The sequence below is a fragment of the Mytilus californianus genome, unplaced genomic scaffold (genome assembly GCF_021869535.1).
Source record: "Mytilus californianus isolate M0D057914Y unplaced genomic scaffold, xbMytCali1.0.p SCAF_10, whole genome shotgun sequence".
Taxonomy (NCBI): Eukaryota; Metazoa; Mollusca; class Bivalvia; order Mytilida; family Mytilidae; genus Mytilus; species Mytilus californianus.
In genome coordinates, this window is record NW_026262582.1 from 1698536 (window position 1) to 1718535 (window position 20000).

Genomic DNA, 20000 nt, shown 5'->3' on the forward strand with positions numbered 1-20000 from the left:
TGAAATAATGCTGTAGCGAAATTCAAAATTATTGTTTTACTGGGAATTTTTTCTTGAAAATCGGCATTCGAAAGTATCGGCATACTCATTTGCTCTAGATATGCTATTATGTCGGCGTTAAATTTGACACCGGAGAGTTATTGTTTTCGCTTCAATGTTCTTCGTTTATTTGGAATTACATTCAAGTAGCTCCTTCCTGCGGAGTATATCTCTCACAACTGATGAGATATACCAGGTTTATTTGTAGGCATGCCATGAATGAGAGTAGTTTGTTTTCTAAGGGATAATCATGAAAAAATTATCGCAGTCATCTCTTCAAAAGGTTCTCAGGTGCTGCTATCCGTTTTTTAAGAAAAAAATAACATATGTCTGTTCATTTTTTCAACTCTGGTATATAATTGATCAGAAATGCTTTGTTTGAACTTACATGAGCAACACGACGGGTGCCACATGTTGAGAAAGGTCTGTATGTCCTTCCAGAGCATCTGACATCACCCCCGCTTTTGTTCGTGTTGTCCAGTTTTTAGTTTCAATTGCTGTGTTTTGTGAACTGTTGTTTGTGTTTTGGATATTTTTTTTTGCCAATGCCGTTGTCAGTTTATTTTCGACGTTTGACTTAAAATGTCCATTTTTATTTTTCGCCTCTCTTCTAATGGTATATTTCTCGTAAAATTGTATGCGCTAGTGATTACCTTGCAAGTATACATTAAGATAGTAATAATATGTAGAATAATATTATATGTAAAATCCAATATATATATATTGTGTTTAAGCAGGGTTTTTTTTCTTAACATTTCTTTAAAAGGACCATGAAAACAAAATACTTTAACGAAGCCTTATTATTATTATAAACAAATTAAAACATAGATATATAATGACATTATTTCAATTTGTGTCTCGAAAATATATTGGAAGTGCATTTAATTGCTTTGCATGCAGATAACTGTTTTCTCTTTTCTTACCAACGTCTGTGCAAATCACAAATAAACGTAAAGAAAACAGAAACAAACGACCAATTTCTTGTTTTTAATATCAGTCAATCTTTAATATAAAGGTAACCTATACATTAATCAAAGTGAGTACCACGACCGTCTCGTTACTAATATTAGGCAATGGGCAATGAAGGTAAACTATACATTGCTCAGAGTGAGTAGAACGATCGTCTCGTTTTTCATAAATCAATCAATCTTTTTAATACAGGTAAGCTATACATTGCTCAGAGTGAATAGAACGATCGTCTCGTTTTTCATAAATCAGTCAATTTTTTTAATACAGGTAAGCTATACATTGCTCAGAGTGAGTAGAACAATCGTCTCGTTTTTCATAAATCAATCAATCTTTTTAATACAGGTAAGCTATGCATTGCTCAGAGTGAGTAGAACGATCGTCTCGTTTTTCATAAATCAGTCAATCTTTTTAATACAGGTAAGCTATACATTGCTCAGAGTGAGTAGAACGATCGTCTCGTTTTTCATAAATACTTTGCAATTAATACATTGGTATACAACATTTGTGGAACACATACTGTGTAGGAGGGTAGTGCTATGATATTTATCTTATTATTTTTGTTCGCCAACCAGTTCTCGGGTAATTTTTATCTCTGTTATCAAGCTTGTACGACCTCTTATGTATGTTGGAATCTTCCAAGAAAACTGGAATACTTGAGCATATCTTGAAATATTTTATTTTTATAGAAATTAATTTCAAATGATAAAGAAAAAACGAATGTTTCATCGATGGTAATAATAAAATGTTATACTCCAAACTTCCCCGTTTCCGGGTTGTTGACCCGTCTTATTCCATCTTTGCTTTTCTCCGTCTCTTGTGCGTTTGTATTTTATCTCGGAAACTAAAAACAATTCAACAACTATTTTTGTATACGAAAAGTGCAGGTTGAATATCAATGAGTACCTCTTAATTTCAGACATGTATAGATTCAGAAGAAGTTGCTGTTTATAAAAAGTGCTGTTACAATTAAAATATTTGTGGATCATTTTTCTAGCGCCATCGGGAGGGTATTTTTTGCCTCTTTATGCCATTTTACTCGTAAAGATAATCAATTTTCAATTTAAAGGTAAATATTGAACTTGTGATAGCAGTTTTTTATATAAAGTATACCTAGCAGTGTCTAGAATTTCTTGGTTGGCGTTTGTACGTGGTTATCTTCAACCTGCACTTTTCAATTTTGTGATCGCTACGGTTGTTTTTAGATTAGTGGTCACGTGACTACTTTCACTCTACTGCAAGACCTTACAATGTAATACAACTGTTTACATGTATGTTTTTTTTTGGAAATAAAGACATTGGCATTTACTTTTAACCAAGTTATAGGTGATAACAAGCGTGTTTTTTTGCAGATACAAATTAGGGCCAAAATTAATTGATTTTCCTTCAATGTGCCTTAACCTCGCTGCGTTGTGTGTTTGGATACTCTTTAGTGAAGTATCTCTTAATGTTGCAGCGTATTTACGTATTTACTTGTCTTTGAAATGTAAAGGTTTGAGTGTTTCTGATGGAGTTAAATCCACAAAAGCGCATCGAAGGCACGACATTTATAAGTGTTCATTTCATTTATGTTACTTAAAACTTAATAAACATTAGTGATAAGTTAAAAATTAATATATTCCATTGCCAACATTGTAGAATGCAGGACAATGGAAAAGTTTGTTTTAACTTAAAAAATGTCCCTAGAGTTGGGGTCACAATATACATTGTCGAGTATGCACGCTCAAAAACAAAAGGTAGTATTGTTACAATTCTAGTGACGAAGCTTACAATCAATGACAATTAAAATGTGATGAGATAATATTATACGAAATACAATATAAACATTATTTAACATGCCCAAACCTTATAAAATAAATCAAGAGCACACTGACACAATTACTGGAAATTAAATAAACTGCACTGTTTTAAATATTACACAATATAAGATATTTTTTTACCTAGAATGACAATGCTTCACTGCATAAGAAAGCACAAACTCAATACAGATTGCTGTAGAAACAATCAATACAGATTGCTGTAGAAAAATTAACAATACTGGAAACAAACTATGGTAGTAAAATTTTATCTTTTACATTCATGGCAGGATTAAAACTTCATATTTATACAATCATATCTAAACGTCTAAAGCAAATTAAAAACAGACAAAAACTGTTTGAATGGATCGAGCAACAAAACTTGAGGAGCAAAATTGAGAATGGAAATGTGGAATGTGTCAAGGAGACAACAACCGGATCAAAGGACCGAAAACAGCCGAAAGCCACCAATGGGTCTTCAACACAGCAAGAAAATCCCGCACACGGAGGCGGGCCTCAGCCAGCCCCTTAACAAAACGTGTACTAGTTCAGTGAAAATGGACCGTTACACTAAACTCCAAAACATGTAAATGAACTAAAATTAAAAAAACATACAAGACTATCAAAGGCCAGAGGCTCCTGACTTGGGACAGGCGCAGAAATGTGGCGGGGTTAATCGTGTTTAGTGAGATATCAACCCGCTCCCTATACCTCAAGCCAATGAAAAATATCGGGTATTAATTGATTGGTTGCCATCACATTATGTTATTTCCAAGTCAAGTTATTTTTTCCGAAATTAGATTGTTATATGCAAATTAGAGAATGTGGCTTAATTGCCAAGTGAAACAACTCTCGACTTAAGCCTTAATGACATAGAAGTTATGTATGACTTCATTTATCATATTAACAATAGGTGTTGTGAGGCTGTTGAATATGACTTTTAATCATAACAAAGTGAGAAATCATTGACAAAAAAAAATAGTTTATAGCATTATCTTTTTTCATTTATCCAGTATAATATTTAATCTTTGTTTTTATTCAACAAAATATTGCACTACCGCTGTTTGTGAAATCTAAGGTTGCTCTCACAGATTAAAAATATTGATTTCAGTAATATTCATAATTATTGCAATAATTATTCTAAAACTCATAAAAAAAAATGACCATACTAACTTTCCCAAATTGTTAGACAAATTAGCAGGAAAAATTAATACTTTAAACTGAGGTGAATAACAATCTGGATGATAATACAAACCGACAGTAAAAGGAAACGTAGTGCGCTCTAGAAATGATAGGTCCAATATTTAATCAACATAACTGTATAAATCATGAAAATATACTCATAGAGCAAAGGGAGTATGTAGTTCAATGTATACTCATAGAGCAAAGGGAGTATGTAGTTCAATGTATACTCATAAAGCAAAGGGAGTATGTAGTTCAATGTATACTCATAGAGCAAAGGGAGTTTGTAGTTCAATGTATACTCATAGAGCAAAGGGAGTATGTAGTTCAATGTATACTCATAGAGCAAAGGGAGTATGTAGTTCAATGTAAACTCATAGAGCAAAGGGAGTATGTAGTTCAATGTATACTCATAGAGCAAAGGGAGTATGTAGTTCAATGTATACTCAGAGAGCAAAGGGAGTATGTAGTTCAATGTATAATAAAACCTTTGTACAATTGTCAATTACATTGGCATATCAACGCAAAATAAAGCGTTATATATTGCCAAAACGACTGTATGCATTATTGTTACGACATTTGACGTCCCGTAAAACTTTCAAGTTGTAATACTTTTAATTCTCGGCTGCGATAAGACTTCCTCAATGTTTTATTACATGTAAAGATCGCATAAGAATGTGTTAACTCTTAATTTTAAGGTTCTTGATCATTCCCTATACTGTAGATCAAATATATTCTTGATTCAAAAGTTTTGCCATATATGTGATTTCATTGTTTAAGTGTTATTGTGGTCGTCGACAGACTTCATGATACTTCAGGTGTCTAATGTTTTCAGTTTTCTAGAAATCGTATTTACAAATATCAAACAGATTATAATTAAAAGAAAAAAAATAGTTATATCCTTACGTCATTGCAAGGTATAGTTTTTATTTGTTTGACAATTTGAATGTGTTTATCATATAAAAAACATACATGAAGAATGCAATAATGTTCATGTCTGATTGAACTCTGATATTGGCTACCGGGTTTATTATTAGCTAAGTGAAACCCTGAATTGTTTAAATGTCTTTTTAGTTGCCTCATTTATCATTCAACGTGATGCTTAAATGTTTTTTTTTCTATCCAGAATGGTGAAACTGCACTTCACCTTGCTGTATTAAACGGTACAACAGAAATTGTTAAGATGCTGATCGACGCTGGTATTGATGTCAACTTACTTGAAAAGGTCAGTGGGTGATCAATCAAATTGATCAATTATCAGTCACATGTCAATATCTGCAATGACAATTTAACTGCACCAATGATGCTGCATATCCATTTAAGGTTTCAACCCTGCTACCAAGTATAAACATCTCATAAAACACGAAGAGTTCGAACAAGGACACGAGAGAGAGAGAGAGAGAGAGAGAGAGAGAGAGAGAGAGAGAGAGAGAGAGAGAGAGAGAGAGAAAGAGAGCATTTTACACGGAAGCAATTGTACTGCACCGGACGCGCATTTTTATATGTTAAATTTCATGTCTACAACTTTCGTGCACTAAAATGGGTTCATGCAATGTATATTTGTGCTCAGAATTTGATGCTTGTTGCTGTATCCATTTAATATCAGATGTCACCCAATTTAGTCAACACAATAGAACTATAAACAAATCAGTGGGAGATTTAGATAGCTGTTAATCAAGGTCTAAAACAATAACATTTTCTTCATAAAGTATCGAAATGAGAATGTGGTACGATTGCCAGTGGGACATCTTCCTGCCAAAGATGAAATGACAACTACAGGTCAGCGTATGCCCTTCAACAATGAGAAAAACAGTATATTAAGCAGTTCAAGAATATGACTGATTGTTTCCATTGTTTGAGCTGGTCGGTACATTCTAACGTTTGATTTCTAATGTTTAACGGACTTACCTCGTTTTGAATTTACCTTTGAGTACTATATATTTACTAATACTTTTTATCAATCTTAAGAGCAAAGTCTGAAAACATGAACTGTTTGTATTTGACACATCAGCTTCTAAACATACATTAATTGTTTTTCTCAGACATTGACCTAAAAAGGTAAGAGATCATATTCCGGAATTCGCACTGACCATCAATATAGTAGCCGATTCAACACGCCCGTTTAAATGTCCAAAATACTACGATAAACATTTAACAAAAAGAATGAAGATATCGTAGCACCATGTGAAAGCACCAAGTCAAAATAAAAACAAACACAGACAACTAGTTGCACAACACTAAACTCAACGAATGAACAAACAATTATTACAAAACATAACTGACCGACTCATGAAAACAAACCCTTCCAAAACCCCGGAGTTGAACTCAAGTGTTCAAGACGGAGAATCATTTCCTCCTCCAAAGATAGTACCCATCTTGTTACTGAAGCAATATAAAATTTGGTATGAAATCTCTTTTGATTAAGTCAAAATCGATAGAAAATATTGTTATTATGACAAGCGGAACATAACTGTGCGACATAGATATTCCACAACGTTCAACCAACACATAATTACACCCGTACAACTTTTAAATTGATGACCTCAGTTGAACCACTTCGATGTAATCGCTTCTTTGCGACAAGTTACCCTTTATCAAGAAAATCATGAGATAGGGATACAACTAGGAGATACTGGATTGTTCCTTTAAAGAAATAGCAAAAAGTCAAATAACAAAATCTCCAAAGGAAATTCAAAACGGAAAGTTCTTTATAAAAAGGCAAAATCAGAAGCTTAATAATCTTACAATTGGAAAACATCTGTCATATTCCTGATTTGTACAGACATTTCCTTGTATAAAAAATGGTGGATTAAACCTGATTTTATAGCTAGCTAAACCTCTCACTTGTATGACAAACGCTTAGAATTCTATACCAATAAAAACATACCATTGCACACTACCATAACACTTCTCATGCAATGCATGACTTTGCAGGACACTTATATACATCACTTCCACTGATGCCCGTTTTTTAACACGTAACTGTTTTTCTATCAAGGATGGTTCGACAGCACTACATAGTGCTGCAAGAAGAGGATATACGGATATTGTCCATTTGCTTATTGATAATGGAATTGAGATCAACTTTCGGAACGAGGTAAGTTGAACATATGAAATATAACATACCAAAACTGAATTAAAATCATAATGTGAACATTTCCGTGGCAAACATTGTAGAGTGCAGGTCAATGCAAACCCATCGTTTGCTTGATTCACATATGTTATAATACACAGTAGCATTACAAATTGTAGTCTGATAATTCATGCAACTTCTTTTTATTTTCGTTATTTAAAGAAACCACCCATAGCATCGACGTGTTAACAATATTTATAATATGTTTCAAAATGTAATCAAATGTTGATGTAACCACGAATTTTCCATCAGGAATTTGACATAGATATGTATATCCTAAGTCTGTTTATTCGTACTGTTCTTACTACGTTTCCTTCACAAAAAAAAAACATAGGAAGGATAATGATGTCATATGTATGTAAAATAGACTATGCACGTTACATTAGGTAGAACAGGGGTTAATTTGTTCTTTTGTGCATAACTTAATTTTAAGATCCATGCAGCAATATAAGTTCGAATGTGTGTGATACGGTGCTTTTAGTCCGCAATTTGCTTTTTGTCCGCTTTTGCTTTTTGTCCGTTGCTTTTTGTCCGTTTTGCTTTTTGTCCGATAATTTTTCTTTTTGTCCGACACTTTTGCTTTTTGGCCGTTGCTTTTTGTCCTTTTTGCTTTTTGTCCGATAATCTTGCTTTTTGTCCGACACTTTTGCTTTTTGTCCGTTGCTTTTTGTCCGTTTTGCTTTTTTAGCTCACCTGGTCCAGAGGGCTAAGTGAGCTTTTCTCATCACTTGGCATACGTCGTCGTCGTTAACTTTTACAAAAATCTTCTCCGCTGAAACTACTGGCAAAATTAAGGCAAATATGGCCAAAATCATCCTTAGGGTATCTAGTTTGAAAAAAGTATCCGATGACCCCGCCCAATAATCAAGATGGCCACCATGTCTAAAAATAGAACATTGGGGTAAAATGTAGATTTTGGCTTATATCTGTGAAACTAAAACATTTAGAGCCAATCTGACAAACATGAAATACTGCAAGCGTGGGTATATGCCATCATTATATCATCTCTTTCAAATACTCAGTCACGCAAATGCTCATTATAATTTCGTAATCATTCTATCGACCAATCTTATTTATTCATTTCCCACGTAGGTTCATATACCTTGATTATGGGTACTTTTTACTACTACTAGGTTCTCAAAGTTTTAATGTAATTCAACAAAATGTTAAATACATTTAGATAAAATACCGTTTCAAGATAATGATAAAAAATTGTTTCAAAATGTTATCTGCATTTAACCCATAAGGATGGAGTATATGTTATTTATAACCTATTACCATATACCAAGTTATTGAAGTTTTCCTGGACTGTTTGTTTTGAAGCAATTAGTTCATATCTGTACGTATGTTTTGTAATTAGCGCTTTAAATCGTAATTTTCATTTGATTGATATCCAAAATTGTAAGAAACAATGCCATTCAATCATCAATTAGTATACCTTAGCTTAAGGCAGCAAACCAGTTGGTACAGCCTAGTAGTTTGTTTCCCTTTTGCAAGAGGTGCTTTTTGTATTAATTTCAACATTTTTCATTTGAAGTTGTGTTACTTTTTAACTTTTCATTCAAAATTTTTGATATGATGTATACAAATATTAACTTTTACGAATTTTACTTTTTATAGAGATTTATGTAGAGGTTATCAGATTTTTTTTGGAACCCCTTATCATAAGAAGATAAGACGGAGAAATTTTAAATTTTACTACCTTGTAGGATCTTGTAGATTACATCTACCGGTATCGAAAAAGAACTTGCATATTCTAGATAAAACATTTAAGCTAAAGTGAATGAATTTTCAAGTATATTTAACATTAATCTGGTATTTCAAATATTTTATAGTTTCTCTTTAATGGCATACAATACAGTTTTGATCCCATGATGTTTTCTTTTACGAAAATTTGCATACACGCTATAGTTTTTCACCTAAGCAATTCAATTATATAATAAAAATATACCTTCACGGCATTTTTGCGGTATATTTATCAAATTTAAAAAAAAAGTTGACTTTTTCATTAAAATTGGTACAAATAATCTTCATACGTAATAAAACATAATGCAATTTTAAAAAAGAGGGGTCCATGTACTCGTTTTCAAGTTAAATCAGTTTAAATCACAAAAAAAAAACCAGTCATTTCCCGATATGACACAGTTTGACCTCGCGAAAATTACATTTTACGTTAGCAACGCCATTAACTCCCCTGTAGTTGTATTGTATGCCCTTAATGGCAGAGGGTAGTCGTGAAAGTATGGATTACTTGTACAATTCATGCAAACGTTTATAACATTAAAAACAATAAGAGGGATTTGTATGTTTAAGAACACATATTAATGTCATATAATTTTCACAATTCTTTTCTTACCAATTTGACTATACGTTTTGACTTTTAAGGAAAGATACCTCTGAAGGAGGTAAAAAAGACACTTTTCTAAATGTATTTACCGTGTTTTTACACATCATGATGATTTATTTTTTCTTTCATTAAAACTTTTTTATCAGAATTTTTTATTTCTTATGTTTTGTATTTTAATCTATACATGCAAATACCGTATAGCGGAAAGTTTGACTTCTTATTGACTAAAAAATCAGAAGACATCAGAAATTTCATGCCAATCCAATGGTTTCGTGTAAAACTTGTGTGGTATATTTGTACATTAAATGACTATCAAGTAAAGCCAATAATCAAAAGTGTGATCATTATAAACCAGTTTTCGCTCGGCTTCGAACAGTGAATAAACCCCACACCACAGAAAAAAGCTCGCTCAAGCCCTGGAATGATCGATATTTAACGCTAATGGCATTTTCTGAATTGCAACCCCGAGTTCGTTAGTTTATGCATGCAAATCGTAACAATACTTGTAACTTCATATTTTCAAAGTTTCATTTTTCAAGGGCCATAACTAAGGCGACAAATCACTAGTCTGAAACGAATTCAGAAATAAATTAAACAACTCAAATTAATAAATAACAATTATGCCTCGATACAAAAAAAGATGTAAAATTGACATTTCAAAGCAATTATTTATTTCAAGTCCTTCAACTTTGGCAAACATTTCTTAATCTGAACGAAATTGAAGGATGCTATGCATTTTCTAAGGATAAAACCATACACAATGTTTCAAGCTTACAGATAGATAAGGAAAATGGAAAATTTAAGGTTTCAAGCAGAAATGTTCCATCTAAAAAGGGAAGCGAAGGATACCAAGGGGGCATTGAAACTCAGAAGTAAAAAATGAACTGACAACGCCATGGCTAAAAAAGAAAAAGACAAACATACAAACACACAAAAAATTAAAGTACACAACACATAACATACTGAGCAAAACTGGGGGTGACATGTATAACCCCGCCACATTCTGTATGTATGTTTTCTGTCCCAAGTCAGGAGCCTGTGATTCAGTGGTTGGTGTTTGTTGGTGTTGTTTTTCGTTAATTTTTTTGTACAATAATTAGGCCGTTAGTTTTTCATTTGAATTGTTTTACATTTGTAATTTCGGGGTCTTTTATAGCTGACTTTGCGGTATGGGCTTTGCTCATTGTTGAATGCCGTACGGTGACCTATAGCTGTTAATTTCTGTGTCATTTGGTCTCTTGTGGAGAGTTGTCTCATGGCAATCATACCACATATCTTTTTTTAAAAGCAGTTCCTGTTACACACGTGGCACTCATCGTTTTGCTCATGTTAGTACAAAGCCGGTAACAAGTCTAATTCGGTAGGCCACATTCAAGGAAAAGGGGACGGGATTGTAGTTAAGACATTTGAAACCTATCCTGGCGTCCGTAAAACTTACGAGGGGAAGATTTTAACTTCACCACTTGGAACTCTTGTTTTAACAGCTTTTTTGTGAGCAGCAACCCTCTATCAAAGAAATTATGATTGGTAAATTGGTATTAATGTCGGCAAAATAGTCTTGAGGAAAATGGGTCAACAAAATAAGTCAAGTTGACCGATTAGTAAAAGTATCTGAAAAACTTGACTATCACAATATTGATCAAGATCAAACAGAAGTCTGATGTTCAGTCGTTTGTTGATGTGGATCATAAGTGTTTCTCGTTTCTCGTTTTTTATATAGATTATACCGTTGGTTTTCCCCTTTGAATAGTTTTACACATGTCATTTTTTTGGGCCCTTTATAGCTTGCTGTTCGGTGTGAGCCAAGGCTCCATGTTGAAGACTGTACTTTGACCTATAATGGTTTACTTTTACAAACTGTGAATTGGATGAGAGAGTTGTCTCATTAGCACTCATACCACTTCTTCTTATATCTATTCTAACGTTATCTTTTCGGTTTTTAGGTTTATGCATTATAAATGATGCCGATGATTTTCACGTTTTTGATTGTCTAAGAGGTAAAGATTTCTGCTCCGCGTTGAGTGTCGTACGGTGTCATGTAGTCTCTATCATCAAAGACATTTGGTCTCTTGTAGAGAGTGGTTTCATTGGCAATCTTACCAATTATTCTAAGTTCCATATTTTTTTTTTTCTAAATCGACCGTCACTAATGAATCCTTTGTAGGGAAACGCGAGTTTGGAGAATACAGTTATACATCTGCATAGTATCTTTCATGAATGTTTTTTATTATTATCCGAGATACAGACCTATAACCACCAATACTTAATATTTACCAATGAACTATGAAACTGAGGTCAAGGTCAGATTGCCACTTCTAGTCGGATATGTAAATCATACATAAATTAAATCTAGCCTATTTCGAGAACTCATGATTGATCGATGAATGACGAAAGTAAGGGCAGTGTCAGTTAACATGCAATTAGACATCTATATATTGCAATCATCCAATACAACCAATATTGTCCACCTATTATATTTAGTATCTAAGATACCACACTCATTAAAACAAACAAATAAACCATAAAAAAATGTATATGATTTCAGACATACTATTTGCGAATAGTACTATGTTCACATTACAATCATTTCAGAAAATATACTTGGTCTACTATGAGATTATTAAAAAAAACCCCACCAACATCTCATGAAAAATAAGCATCGACTAAAAGCACATGAAAATAAGGTCAATGTTAGATGAACCCCGTTCAATATTCTAGTAGAAATAACAAGCCCTGATTTATACTCTAATTGTAATTGAACAATTGCTTCAAAAGCATCAGAAAAAAAACCTGAACCATAAAAAAAAGAACATTGACAAAAGGTTAGTTGAAACCTACCGGTCGGACATGTGCACCCTACAATCATCCTATACACAAACGAAACAACGAAAATTAAATCAAGGACAATTGAAAATTATGTCATTGAAACATAAAGCTTTAGTATGCAAAATGTGAAGCATTCGGATCTTCTTCACATCTGAAATAAAAGAAATCTATACCAAAAGATAATGACGTCGGACTTGCATACCTATATTTTGCATTATGTTGCGATCTTCTCAGGCGAAACTAAATGTATGTCAAAATTATAAATGCTCCTAATGACGATCTTCTAAAACTTTTCCAATGAATCATACTAGATGGAGAGTTGTTTCATTGGCACTCATACCACATCTTCTTATATCTAGTGAAAGAAACGAATATTTCATGTACAAATCATTTATAAAGTGAGTATGATCTGTATTTAACTCCAAAAAGGTCATGGTGTTTCAAAGTTCAAAATGAAACCTGCAAAAAATATACACATTTTTATATCGGACATGAAGAAAAATCAGCGGACAAAAAGCAAAACGGACCAAAAGCAAAGAACAAAAAGCAAAAGTGTCGGACAAAAAGCAAAATTATCGGACAAAAAGCAAAACGGACAAAAAACAACGGACAAAAGGCAAAAGTGTCGGACAAAAAGCAAAATTATCGGACACAAAGCAAAACGGACAAAAAGCAACAGACAAAAAGCAAAAGTGTCGGACAAAAAGCAAAATTATCGGACAAAAAGCAAAAGCGGTCAAAAAGCAAATTGCGGACAAAAAACACCGTATCAGTGTGTTTGTCCATGTTAGTTTGATTTGCGTCGGGCAACCAAATTGTAAAAAACGTCGACCATGGTAGAGGTAATACACGACAAAACATTTTGTTAATTACTCACCTGCATGTAAAAATATATCATTCCATAGGATATTTCAACAGTTTTACAAATTCCTATAGGACTGTCAAACAAAATTATACAGGATAAGAAAAAGAGAGAAACGATACCAATGGGGAATCAAAACTCCAAATCCAAATGAAACAGAAAAATACAATTGTCATATAATAAATCGAATATGATATTATTTCACTTGCTTTTCTTTGCTCTGAGGCAACCACAAAGAAGTGTCACAAATATTTGAATATATTAAACCAAAGACGGGAAAAATGTGTTTTCAACTAAAGAAGGCAAACGTAACCATGATATTCCTCTTGTAATGGCTACTAAACAAAAGCCTTGCATCAGCAAATTGCGGCTACACCTTCTGAAACACTGTCTTCTCATACGGGATAATGTGGTTTGCAATCAAGTATTCACAAACACACACATGATTGCTTATAACAGGCACAGACATTATCAGATATTCCAACATCGACCAAAGTAAAGAAACAATAAAAAGAAAAAAATGTATATAGGACAATCCCTAATGATGATGGGCCTGTATAATAATATTTTATGCATCATATAGAAAAATACCGCCGAAACACTAGAGTAGTGTAGTATGAATGCAAACATTTAATTTACAAATAGCATACATTACTTTGTACTACAGTAATGTGGTACTGGCATAAAAATACGGATTTTATGTTATTAAAATTTGCTGTTACAAAATTTTGGAAATTATTGAAAATTAAGGAATGTATCTCCCTCATGCAAAGCTCTGATTCCTTGCCCAGCTCTGGCTATACATGTTGGTCCTTTTTTGTTTATAGCTCTTCATATATTTAATAAGCTTTGGATTTTCAAATATTTTGGCCTCGAGCATCACTGAAGAGACATTGATTGTCGAAATGGGCATCTGGTGCAGAAACATTGGTACCGTTTATGTTATTACTGATACATATATGATAATTTGTTATCAGAAGGAACCCATCTTTTATAAACATTATTATAGATTATGTGATAGAATAATTGTAGGACATTAATTAAACTAATATGTTCAATATGGTTCCGTACATGAACCATGTATTTTTTTTTTTATAAAAACACAAAATGACAGTAATTGCCTGAAGATGAGGAGGGAATCCGTGGACGTTTGGTTTCGCTTTCTTTTAAATGTTAACCAATTCCTCAATTAATAACGAATTTTCCATCAGAAAATTGCTGTATGTATGAATATCCCAAGTCTGTTTTTTTTTTACTGTTTCTTATAAAAAATAAATATAGGAAGGAACATTCATACATTTGCCTAGCTTTCACCACCCATTTTATTATTTTACATGCATTCAATTCCTCTGCTCACATCGTAAACTTGTATATGTATGATGGCTCATTTTCAAGCTGAGACATTTTCACGTATGTGGTTAAATTGTTGGGGTACAATATGTGGTTAATATTTTGGGGTACGATATGATCCTTTCGTGGTGCGACTTTTTGAGTTAAAAAAATCCCTTTTTTCACCAAAAAAGTTCTTTGAAAATTTAGTTGTTTGCATACATTTATTAACTCAATAGTTTTTACACATTTATTCTATGGTCCTCTACTTTCCATCCAAGTGAGCACAAATGGTTAAGCTCAGTAACTTGTTCAAAATAGAAACATGTCCAATATCACTACACAGAGATTTTTTGTTTACGCACTATTTTTGAGTTCCTCAATTTGAGGAGCATTTGGTATATTGACCAATATTAAAATTCAAAGTTCTGATTTTTCAAAATATTCTGGTTTGATCTATATCGGAATGACTGTTGAAATAAATCTGTGTATTTTGTCAATTTCTGAGAGAAAATAAAGTTGTTTCATCACTATAAGGCAATGACCTTTGTATCGCTGTATCTAATAATTATGAAAACAATGTGTAAGTTTACTTGATTTCTTCCAGTATACCTTCACAAGTCAAAATATGGAGAAAACATCTGATGAAAACCTTCAATTACAATATACAGACCCTGTTAAAGAATTTAACAACATCTTCTGATGTCTAAAAGTGTATTTTGACTGAGAAATTATGCAAAATGTAGATTTCATCAAAACCCCTAAAAATACTTTATAACTTTTACCACTTGAAATCTGCTAATTTCAACTATAGAAACCTATCTGAACTACTGTGAATGTCATATGTATCATTCAATTAAAGCGCAAGCAAAGTGAAACTTTTCGAAACTTCTCCTTTCACATAATTTAATTTAAAAAAGGTTTTTAAAATGTATTCTAGTGAAAACTCTTGATCAGTGAGAAATGCACATTAGGTTTAAAAAATAAACATCATTACATCACACGTATTATGCTGTCATAACATAACGACTGATTAAAATAATGCTAAGCACAGTGTGCAGTGTTTCATAACAAAAAGTTGCTTCAGGGTTTAACTCACACTCAAAGATCAGTAAGTAAGCATTTATATGTATATATTTGACCATAGCAACAGTGTTCATATCAGCATACTTTCAACGTCCTGACTGTAATTTCAATTGCATAAATGCCATAAAAAACAATTCAGAGTTTGCCTAATAAAACCAAATGCTTACCAATAATTCATAAACTTTATAAAACCTCTAATTTGAGTCTCGGGTTAATCTGGAATGATATGTCTGAAACTGAAATAAGACAATAAATTTACTCCGGTCGTGTTAACATTTACACATGTATCAAATTAAACTGGTACGAAGTGTGTTATTTCCATTGATTATCAGCTATTCCTTTAGTATGTGTAGACTTGAATAAAAATGGCATACCAATGTCGTTAATGTGTCATGTTGACTTAGAATATTTTACGATATTAAATGTTTCCGTAAGAAGTTAGTACCTTTTTCAAGTCAATGACATGTGCCTTTCAGCGTTCATGTACACACAGTTTTGATTGTGCCTAAACATAGTTCTCCAGCCACAAAAGCGAAAATGTTTGCTGATCTTATAAATAATGACTGTAATTGCAATTGCATAAATACCATAAATAAACAACTTAGAGCTTTCCTAATAATACAAAATGCTTACAAGAAATTCAGAACTTTCTAAAACCTCTAATTTGCCGTCTCAAGTTATACTCGAATGATATGTCTCAAACTGAAATAAGACAAACAATAGACTCAGGTTATGTTATCATTTCATTTATATACAAACTGTATTATTGAGAGCGAGAAAATCAAATTCTTTCAAGTTTAATCACAAAAAAGAGAGATGTTTCTACCTTATGGTTTCACCACCTTCATTTTAACCTTTTTTTATGAAGAGCAATCAGTTGTAGCTTAGTAGCTTTTTATGGGAAGCACTTTGCTTTTAAAAGGTTTGACCCTCACCCTTTTTCACTGAGAAAAGAAACTATCTTTGTGATTTGTAACTGTGCATTAAACTATAGCAATTCATGCTTTTCTTAAAATAAGTTTGTCTGTTGATTTGCATGTTTTAGTGACCAGCTGCTAATCAATGGGCAAATTATTGGTGTAAAACACATGTATCAAATTATACTCGTACGAAGTGTGTTATTTCACTTGATTATCAGCTATTCCTTTATGATGTATAAACTTGAATAATAATGGCATACCAATGTATTTAGTGTGTCATGTTGACCTACAATATTTAACAATAACAAATGTTTCCATAAGAAGTTAGTCCCTTTTTCTGGTCAATGACATGTGCCTCTCATGTTAACAAAGATTAGAACTGCTCCACCCGCCATGCCAATAATACATTTCAAAAAGAAAAATTGTTCCTGACCTTTATAGATAATGATAATCCAGAACCAGCTGTGATAACTAGGTATTTTTAAAAGGCAACTTACCTTCATTTTCACTATTTTTTCTGGTGAACTAGATGCAATCATGCATAAATCAATCTGACAAATTTTTAAATACATCTTATAAATAGGGCACAGATGCGCAATTCATTTTAGGAAGGTGGTAATTGTAGCCTTTTCCTCAATTCCTCTGCTCACTTCGTAATCTTGGATATGTATTATGGCTCATTTTGAAGCTGAGACATTTTCACATATGTGATTCTATTTTCGGGGTACGAAGTGAGATTCATGTTTTCGTAAATTAGCACACCCTTTCGTGATAGACCCTCCGAGGTAACAAATTCCTTTTTTCACACATTAAGATCTTTGAAAATTCTCTACTTTCCAAATATGCACAAATGGTTAAGCCCAGTCACTTGTTAAAAATAAAAACATTTCAAATATCACTACACAGAGATTTTTTCGTTAACGCACAACTTTTGAGTTCCTCAATTTTAGATGCATAAGGGATATTGACCCAAATGATTCTTTTTATTTATGAAATATATGAAAATAGGTATCAAGCCAAGACTGGCAACAAAACCTATTAAACTTGTTGATGATTGTAATAGAAAGATTTACAGATAGCTACATCATTACTGTACACTTCTGATTATGGGAAAATAACTGAAACGTAAGAGAAAGTTAGGTAAATTATACTTACATAACAAGTCTGTGCGTTTAAACAATGAACATTCGTTAGATGTGTTTGATCTTTTGAAATTTCCCATTTTAAAATGGACTTTCCGGTTTTAATTTCCAGTGGAATTCGGTATTGTAATTATTTTACTTTTTGTAACGATAATTAAAATGCGTGACGTTTATTACAAATGTACAGTGCAATTAAGAACATAAAAAAATATACACTAAAAGAAAGAATTACTCTTATTTTATATGTGATTTTTTGCTTTAGAATTATATTTAAAATAATAACTCTGAGTAAAGCGAATAGAGGTATGAAATGGCTTCACTTACTAATAGTTATTTCCATTCCACTTGTGTTCCCAGTTTTACTGGTATATAAATATATATATAACATAATTATTTAATAACTGCAACATGTTTTGTTTTTCTATCAAGGATGGTTCGACTATACTGTTTGAGGCTGTACGTAAAGGAAATAGAGATATTGTCCACTGGCTTATTGACAAGGGTATTGATATTAATGTACAGGCCAAGGTAAGCTGTAGATTGGATATAAACTAACTAACTAAAATTGATGATTTGTCAAAAATGAAGCTATTGCATGTCAAAAATTGTAAACTACATAAATATGTTTCAATATATTGACTACTTTTTTGATGAATTTTCCATCTGCCAATTTTAATAAGTTTTTTTACGCCAATTCTGTTTTATTTTTTAATTACCTTTTCTTTTTCAAAATGTGAGACGTTTGCTCATATGTTACCACCTACATGTGTTTACATATGATATTGCATGAACGGCACATATTACAAGCACGTTAGTGAAGTTAGAATATAGGTCGATGTGACTATTTTTATACCTTACATGATTTCAAGTTCTACGCTGCTATATTACTCTTAACCCCTTTTTATAGTGTTTTAGAGAAAACAGCTTCTCGGATTATGCACTTGTTCTGACTGCTAATCCATGACATGATTTATTCCTTGGTAGGTCAACCCAATTTTACACATGATAATCCTTGTTTAGTGGATTGGTGACAAAAATATGTTTTAAAAAAACAACGATTTTTGGCGCAGCATGTTAACAAAGAGTAATGATCCTATGGTATTTTTGTTTTATCCTTTACGGTTTCAAAAATTATTATTGGATAAAGCTCTACACATTTCGGATATTTTATTTATCATGCAGAATTGTTTTTTTCTCTATAAGATTTAAAAAAACTTACGAGATATATTTTTTCCTATAACAAAAGTTCCTATATAGTATTCCTGTCGCAATGTTTCTCACGTTAACATTTCTCTTGAAAAACGAAGATATTATGAGATTTACTTATGTTCTATAGAACAACACAAAATCTGACAAAAAAAAATATAAATTATAGAGCAATACTTAATTTACCGATAATTGAAACGTATTAAATGTTTGGAAATGTTAGAGATGTGGTGTTCATGAATCACTATGTTGCATAATTTGCTCTTTGAAATATGGTCCTATAAGTAGAACCTATATCATAAAATATGCAATTGGGTCGTTTCTGATTTTCATCAATATTTACAGGTAAAAAAAATTATTTTTTTAGCAAAGGGCGTAAAGTCTACTTGAGTCTAAAATTTAGTCTGAAAACTATCATAAATTAGACAATGAGTGTAGACTACGTATGTTATGCATGGGTTCTACTTGTGGTCAATACTTTTAATGGATCTTCTTGTTAAAAAAAACCCAGACAGACGGAAGAAAATTAAATAGTTCACACAATAACTTTAAAGTTAGTAATGCATACGACATAATTTGAAATGCATGAGAGTAAACTCCTCAATCACACGAATCAAGAGGAATAACTCATGCAATACGTCATATTGGTGAGTCCTATTCAGCCTATATGAATTATAGTATTTGCATTGATAAAACAAATAAGAGGGCATCACCATAAAAGAATGATAAAAATGTCAATCGAAATTGTCCGTATCTCTCCACTTCTCTCTCTCACAACACACACACACACACACACACAAGCATGTATGATAAAAATAAATTATGTACGTAAGAATACGTAACACATGAGTTCAAAAATAATGTATAAATGCAATCTTACGATTTATCTAGCAGATCTTGCGTTTAGGTATGTGTATGTGCTTCACAACAACCGCCAAACATTAGTTCGTTTTTGTTCCACGTAGACAGCGTCAAAAGGTGAGACTTTTGTATAATGTTTCCGACAGCGTTTATGGCGTTGGCGTCAACAATGTGATCGTTTGCGATTAGGTCAGTTTATTGAGAACCTATAATGGTAGGTCAATGATATTTGATATGCATTTGTATTAGCATTCGCACATTTCCATAGAAATTATTTGGCTCCGCCGCCTCAGTCTTGGTCTGTT

At 32.5% G+C, this 20000-nt stretch overlaps 1 protein-coding gene and 1 long non-coding RNA gene across 2 annotated transcripts in view; both read left to right on the forward strand.

Moving 5' to 3' along the window:
- LOC127717449 (uncharacterized) overlaps positions 1-20000 on the forward strand; it is a 65010-nt gene that overhangs the window by 18583 nt on the left and 26427 nt on the right. The window lies entirely within an intron of this gene.
- Positions 5107-18149, forward strand: LOC127717459 (uncharacterized). The gene is made up of 3 exons (XR_007989191.1): positions 5107-5208; positions 6982-7080; positions 18058-18149. It is a non-coding gene; the product is annotated as an uncharacterized LOC127717459 (long non-coding RNA).